The sequence below is a fragment of the Oryctolagus cuniculus genome, chromosome 8, assembly GCF_051225735.1.
Source record: "Oryctolagus cuniculus isolate XC-2025 breed Fujian yellow rabbit chromosome 8, ASM5122573v1, whole genome shotgun sequence".
NCBI lineage: Eukaryota > Metazoa > Chordata > Mammalia > Lagomorpha > Leporidae > Oryctolagus > Oryctolagus cuniculus.
Genome location: NC_142874.1, coordinates 24,823,362 through 24,831,502, shown reverse-complemented (window position 1 = coordinate 24,831,502; position 8,141 = coordinate 24,823,362). Strand labels below are relative to the sequence as shown.

The 8,141-nt window shown below is 37.6% G+C and overlaps 1 pseudogene across 1 annotated transcript; it reads right to left on the bottom strand.

Annotated features, from left to right (window-relative positions):
- Positions 1–1,161: 1,161 nt before the first annotated feature.
- LOC127486028 (prostaglandin E synthase 3 pseudogene) lies at positions 1,162–2,860 on the bottom strand (annotated as a pseudogene). Its single transcript, XR_016211740.1, has one exon. The product of XR_016211740.1 is annotated as a prostaglandin E synthase 3 pseudogene (transcript).
- Positions 2,861–8,141: the final 5,281 nt, after the last annotated feature.

The window sequence follows — 8,141 nt, the reverse complement described above, 5'->3', positions numbered from 1 at the left end:
CTTAAATGACAACAGACATGGCAATCCTCACGGTTATTTCTCCAAGGATACTTAAACTGATTACTGATGCAGATGGCTCAGTCTTGGGTTCAGCATCAGTAACACAACTTCTAGATTCCTAAATGAGGGGACAAATCACAGAGTCAGGAAACAATTTTCAAATCTGCAAGTTAGCTGAATAATGATTACTTTACATACAGCCAAACAGAGGGCCATAGAAAGCAGTGCTCACTGAAACCTGGGCAATGCTGATGGAGAGGTTAGTGAGACCACCTACGACCATCTGACCTCTTGTGAAGTGGCTAATACTTACTGTGCACTGACTGTCAGGAATTCTGAAATGTTACTGATTTAATCTTTGTAACAGCCTTATGTGCTATTTCCACCCCTGTGTTGATACTGCAGTCCTCAGTGCATATCAGCAACTATGCTTCAGAAAGACACGTGAAGAAAGAGGAAAGTCTATTTTTGCTTTATAGTTCCTAAGGACCTGTGATTTTCATAATTGGTTTCTAACCAAGTCTTGCCTTCTTGCTCTGCTCTTTGGAGCTTTTTAAAATTGGTAGTTACTTGCTGCTTTCATTCTTTTGACTGTACTGTGTAGGGTTCCCACAGAATCAACCTTCTTTCTCAAGCTCATGTGATCTGAACACATAGAGATACTGAATTTAAAATTAAGAATTATATTAATGAATTCAACAAATTATTGTTGAAAACTTATTAGGAGTCAGGCATACTATAGTGTAAATAAATCAGTACTCTGTAGAAGACTACAGGAAGCTTTGTTGAGTGGGTTCTAGCATTGCAGTGATAGTAGACATTAATTACAGAATTGTAAGAGAATCATTTAGTAGTTCAAAAATGAAATAAAAATGTATAGGACATGTATATCAGGACACTGGCTCTATCTTGGGTATTAGGAAGTTTTCCTGTAGAACAATAATAATTTGAGTTAACATCTGAAGTTCTAACTAGGTGAAGGGTTTAGAAGCCAAAGTGTTTCAGTTTACAGAGAATAAAACCCCCAGTACTCTGGAGCAGGAAGACACATTAGAGATTTTGTGAAATAATGTCCTGAATGTCAGAAATCATGGAACTAGTGGAAATATGTACAGGAAGAGCCACAGAAGTAGGCTGAGATTACATTGGATCTATTAGATATTTTTTTTAAGTCTTCCAACAGTTTATTAGAAAGAATGTAGACATTTAAAAAAATCCCCACTGTCATGAACATAAATTGAGGTTTTCAGCCCTGGTATAAGCTAAACCAGAAAAAAAAAATAAAAAAATTTCCAATAGTGTATTAACATTTTCTTCACTCATTTGCCATACTGACAGTGCAAATACAAATCTGGTCTAAATGTACAGACTCTCAAGCAACAATGTACAGCTTTCTTCGTCCTCCATGCTAAGAGATGTAAAAGCTTAAGGGCCAAACAATACCAAATGTATAGGCTTCAAAAACCATCTAAGTTAGGGCATTCACTAATTTTAGCTAAGATACATCTGGAACACTGACAAGTGATCACTTATATAGAATAATGTGAAGTGAATTTTTTGAAAAATAAACTTTAGTGGAACACTCCTGAAGGATACACCAGAGGAATAGCTGGTTATCAGTTTAAGGTGTCAGCCAATTTGTTTCAGCCACGTTTGAGTCCATGTTCTAAACCCTAAAATTTACTTATCTTTCCCTAAGCTGAGCACTTCCTATCATGTCAGTATCTATGTTATGAAGAAGTAAAGGAGACTTAAGTGAAATGTTTTTATTTATCACAACTGCTGTATCAATTATCTAGGACCTCAACAGCTTCATGAAGTCTGGGAAATGTTCATGCATAAGGTTATTGCCTTAGCTGACTTAAAACTGCCCCATACAATGGTACATATCAACCCTGAGTGAAGCCTTTTAAAAAAACAAATAGGTTGAAAAATGGGTTAAAGGAGGCAAATACAGCATCCACCTTTAGAGCTATCAACTCAGGAATTCTCTCAATTATGAAATTTTGCAGAGAAATCACTTTCTCAAAATCCAGGTGATGACAATACTCCTTATTCCAGATCTGGCATTTTTTCATCATCGCTGTCTTGTGAATCATCATCTACTTCATCTACTTCTGGCAAATCTACATCCTCATCACCACCCATGTTGTTCATCATCTCAGAGAAACGATCAAAATTAGACATGTCTTCATCTGAATCATCTTCCCAGTCTTTCCAATTATTGAAGTCCACACTAAGCCAATTGAGCTTTGCCCTTTCTTTTGTTAACCTTGGCCATGACTGGCCAGATTCTCCTTTTCGTAAACAACATAAAATTGACCTGTCCGTTCTTTTGTGCTTGGAATCATTTGGATCAATACAATGAAAAAGGTCAATTTCATTTAAATGCTTAAAATTATCACTTCCTCCGAGACAACTGAATGTAAGTTTGGATTTTTCAAAATTTACATTAACATCTTTACTGTCTTCAACACAGAATTCAATGAAGACATAATCCCTTCGATCATACCACTTTGCAGAAGCAGGCTGCATTGTGAACGGGGCAGGGGGACGGGCGAGCGGGTGGGCGGGCCTCGCTGGCAGCAGCGGCGGCGGCTGGGGAGTCGACTTTTCTCCGGCGGCGACTCTGGCGTTTTCTCCCTGGTCGCAGCCTCTCCTCTCTCCCCTCAGGCGGCGGCGGCGAAGGCGGCGACGGGCTCGACCTGGGTCCCCAGAATGCACCGCGCGGCGCGAGCAGCTCCTCCAGTCGGGGAGAAGAGGAAAGTGTAGGAAAAGGGGCGCGAGGACGGAGGAGGAACGTGCGTGCGTGCGAGCGAGGGGTGGTGAGGCCGGGCCCTATTAGATATATTAAAGATTGTAGTCTTTATTTAAGAAAGAAGAGAAACCATTCCTATGTTTTAGAGTTTATTTGTTCAAATATTTTTATTTTTTAATAACTTTTTGTTTCTGAGTAGTTTAGTTTAGAAAACAAAAATTGTGAGGTAGTACAAAGAATTCTCATTTACCCCCATCCAACTTTCCCATTAACATCTCATATTACTATGACATATTTGTCACAATAAATAAACCACTCCCATCTTTCCCTATTTTTAAATCCAAGCTCCCTTTATTCCCACCACCCCTCGCAACTCCTAGAAATGACTATTCCATGTTCAGATTGAGGTTTTTTTTTTTAAGTTTCCAAATAAGAGGGAGAATTTGCAGTATTTGTCCCTCTGTGTCTGGCTTATTTCACTTAACGTCTACGAGTTCCAACCATTTTGCTGCAGATGATAGGATTTCATTTTTTTCTATAGCTGGATAGTATTCTATTGTGTATATATGCCACAGCTTCTTTACCCATTCATGTGATTGTGGTTTTTCTGGTTATTGTGAATAGTGCTGCAATAAATGTGGTAGAGTAGATATTTCTTTGATACAATGATTTCATATTTTTGGATAAATATCAGTAGTGGGATGGCTGGATCCTATGGAAATTCCATTTCTAGTTTTTAAGAAATCTCCATGGTGTTTTTCATAGTGGCTTTACTAACTTACATTTCCACCAACAGTGCGTAACTGTTCCCATCTCTCCACATCCTTCCAGAATGTCTTACTTCCTCGCTCTTTTTTAAAATACCAGTCATCCTAACATGGGCAAAGTGATGTCCCTTTGTGGTTTTGATTTGCATTTCTCTGATGGTAGATACTGAGCATTTTTTCATATACTTTTTGGTCATTTGAATTTCTTCTTTTCAGAGTTGTCTACTCAAGCCTTTCACCCATTTCTTAAATGGATTAATTGTTATCTTGCTACTGAGTTTTTTGAGTTCTTGATATGTTCTGGATACTAATTCTTGTTGGATAGGTAGCTTGCAAATATTTTCTCCTTTTCTGTCCAATGTCGTTTAATTACATTATTTCCTTTGTGGTGCAGAAGCCTCTGAATCTGATGATAAATAGAAGGAAAAAGGCATTGAAAATGTATCAAAAGGAACTATAGTTGAAAATTTCCCAAGTTTTGAAAGAGATGTGGGCATCCAGATACAAGAACTCTAAAGATCTCAACCAGACTCAAACAGAAACCTTCTCCAAGGCATATTACAATCAAGTGGTCTAAAATTAAGGACAAGAAAAGAATCTTAATGATAGAGTAAAACACCAAGCTACACATAAAGGAAAACCCATTAGACTCACAGCCAACTTCTCAGCAGGAACCCTGCAGGCCAGAAGAGTGTGAGATGATATATTCAAGGTCTTGAAAAACCGACTTCCAGGCCGGCGCCGCGGCTCACTAGGCTAATCCTCCGCCTAGCGGCGCCGGCACACCGGGTTCTAGTCCCGGTCGGGGCGCCGGATTCTGTCCCGGTTGCCCCTCTTCCAGGCCAGCCCTCTGCTGTGGCCAGGGAGTGCAGTGGAGGATGGCCCAGGTGCTTGGGCCCTGCACCCCATGGGAGACCAGGAAAAGCACCTGGCTCCTGGCTCCTGCCATCGGATCAGCGCGGTGCACCAGCCGCAGCGCGCCGGCCGCGGCGGCCATTGGAGGGTGAACCAACGGCAAAGGAAGACCTTTCTCTCTGTCTCTCTCTCTCACTGTCCACTCTGCCTGTCAAAAAAAAAAAAAAAAAAAAAAAAAAGAAAAACCGACTTCCAAACTAGTACACCGTATCTGGGGAAGCTATCCTTTAGCAATGAAAGGGGAAATAAAGTATTTCCCAGACAAGTAAACCAAGAGAATTCATCACCACCAGACCAGCCCTAGACAAAATCCTGAAAGGAGTCCTACATTAGAAAAAAATCATCATGAAACCACATGACAGTACAAAATTCACTAACACAGCAGACACACAAAAGAGAAAGAGGATCCAAGCTTACTGTGATGAAAAGCTATGGAAACACAAAGATGATAAGAGGCAAAAAGAAATATGTAACACATAAAACAACCAGTATGCTACCAGTAAAATGACAAGAGTTATTTCAAATCTATTATTATCAATCTTGAATGTGAATGGATTAAATTCCCCAGTCAAAAGCTGTAGGTTGACCTAATGAATAAAATAGTGAGAGCCAACTGTATGCAAGACTAAACTGTATACAAGAAAGTTATTTGCAAGGTAAAGATGCACACAAACTGAAATTGAGGGGCTGGAAAAAGGTATACTATGCAAGTGGAAACCAAAAATGACTAGCTCCCAGTGTGTGGATGAGGTGTTCGATGCTCCTCTGCCCCTTGCCAGAACACAATGGATGTCTTTGATCTTTCATGCTGGTAAATGATTGCTGTCCAGATGAGATAAAACACCTTTATTGATTATCCATAGGAGCCAGGCTAAATAACAATAATAATAAAATAGTAATAATAATAATGTTTGCATGGCTTCCATGGAATCTCTATATGTAACATTCTGGCTGACAATTTCTGTACTTATTTTGGTGAACAAGCAAAATGTCAATCAAATAATGGAGTTAATAGAAAGAAAAAGACTTTCCAATATAAGATAGAATCTGCCTCTGTACTTCTGAAATATAGTTTGCAGACAGAATGGAAAATCTCTTCCTCAAATAACTCTCTTTATGTTGTTCATAAGTAACAATTTATTCACTCAGATCTCCTGAGCTTCCCTCTGACCCCACAAACTGTAGACTTCTAACATTTCCAGGATTTGATGATAGGGTGCAAGACAGAGTCCTCTCTACATTCCAGGACCATTTTCATCACTTTAAGGTTAAACTCATTTCATTTCTGTTGCCTTCTCATACCATTCTGCACACTATGCTAAAACACTAGGTTACTCATCTTACTTTCATTATCTTTCCTCATCTCTCAAGGATCAAGAGTGTAAAAGAAAGATAAGTGAGAAGCAAATAAGAGGAAATTGAACTCTTTGGTTCTGTGCAAGATATCAGAAAAAAGAAATCTATTGGCTAGAAGTGGCAGACATATGATTTTTCAGGTGAGATAATGACTCAAATTTTATATCAAATTATATATATTTACTGGGTGTCTAAGTATTAGCCAGTAAGTGTTGCACATATTGCTTCCCATTCTAAAAATCTATTAATTAAATTAAAGGAATGTTAATTGGAAGCCAGTTTGTTTCTAGAGTTAATGCTGCTAACCAGAGTGTTTCTGTCTTCTGTAATGTAAGCTTGAGTTTCTGACACCTCTGCTTGTACATACTGGGCAGCTTACAAGGTCCTGCTAATTTCTACATTCCTCATAAGGCGCAGAGGGTTCTTTTTTCACAGAAAGTAACCTACAGTGTTGTAGCTACTTACATGGGAAGAAGATTTTGTTTTTGGATTACCACTCAGTTTATTACATTAAGAAATTCAAGCCCTAAAGTGAATATTTGATCTAAACTTTTTAGTTCATTTTTAGTGTATTGCATAAAGGTAGAAGATTAGAGTAGGTTTCTTCCCTTTGGTTATGTGAAACCAGTCTCTGGAAATATCATCTGATAACTTAATTGCCCAGGATTAAGAAATCTTTGTGCTTATGAGATACTTCAGAATATCTGAGATCCTATAACAATTTATTTACCTTTAATTCGTAAATCTGGCAAGTTTCAAAGAAGATAATTTATGTGAATTTACAATGGAAACCTTCAGTAATTTACTTGGTAAGGATCATTACCTTGAAAAGTATATATCGAATCACTCAGATGATAATAAACATTTCAAAAATGCTTTCCACCAGTGTCTTGCTGATAGTTGTTCATAGTTTTGCAATATAGGTAATACAAAATTTCATCTCCATCTTATCCAGAAAAGAAAGTTTTATATTTTCTACTGCCAAGAGTTCTCAAAGGATTAAATATATAATTTTTACATGTGCTTTATTGAACACAAATGCAGAATTTATTTTTAAGAGCCTTAATTGAATTGAAAAAAAAAATGACTCAGTAGATGCCCCAGCCAGCCTAAAATCCCTGTTGGCCAATGGGGGATTCTCTTCTCGGCTGTGTTTATTCCCCATGAGGTCTGCCCTTGGAAACCAGTGGCCTCCTCATTCTCTCTCATGCAGCTCTTTATCTGCTGATTTAAAACTACACCCTGGAAGCTGCTGTGGGAGGGAAGTCGTGGATGGGCTAAATATTTGTTTGCGGGTCAGAAGCCAGACCTTGCCTGTCTGTCAGATTGTTTCATAACCAAAACTGTCTTTTCTCATGCTTTTAAAATTATCAGATAATCAAACTAGAAATTAGTTTTCAATAATCAAACAATAATGATTCATCCCTAAGATTTGTTTTTGACATTTATAATTTGTTGAGTAAGTTTATGGTGCATAGTAATAGCAGAGACAATTAATCTCAGGCATGCATTAACTCTTCCAAAATTAGTAAAAATATCAATGAAGTATTTTGTTGTGAAGTTTTCAAGATATGGGTATTGCTGTTGGCAGTCTATACTAGTTGTTTTGGGGATCATTCTTTTGCTGCTTTGATGAGCATTTCTAAACCAAAATAATCCAATATTAGAGAAATGATATTCTTTGACAGCCCTGAATTTTCTAATAAGGTTCATGTGTCAATAAATTAGAAATTCTGATTTTCTTTTTTTTTTAAATAACAATGTCAAATGGATGATAAATACTAGCAGGCTTGAAATTGCTTTGGAAATGAAGTTAAAAATAAATTTATTTTGGTGCAAAAATTTGAAAATCCATGCACAGTTTTTTTCATAATGTGCATTTCCAATGAACTTTTTGAAGACTCCTCCTACTAGATATGTGGTCTCATAGAATCCTGTATGATTTGAATGCTCAATTACATAAAGAAAAGTTTCAAAAATCTACCCCTCCCTCTATCTAACCAGATTACTTTCTCAATTTTTTTGAGTTTCAGTATGGAAAGTAAACCAGGACACAGCAGAAACCCTACTTTTCTGTCCTGGGGGAAGAATTAATTTTACTTGCTCCAAATCTGAAGGAAATGCTTTCAGTTTTCCCCATTCAGTGTGATATCAGCTATTTGTTAGTGATAAATAGCCTTTAAAATTTGGAGGCATGTTCCCTCTTTACCTAATTTGTGAAGGGCTTTTCTCATCAAGGAGTGTAGAATCTTTTTTTTTTAACTTTTATTTAATGAATATAAATTTCCAAAGTACAGCTTATGGATTACAATGGCTTCCCCACTATAACGTCCCTCCCACCCACA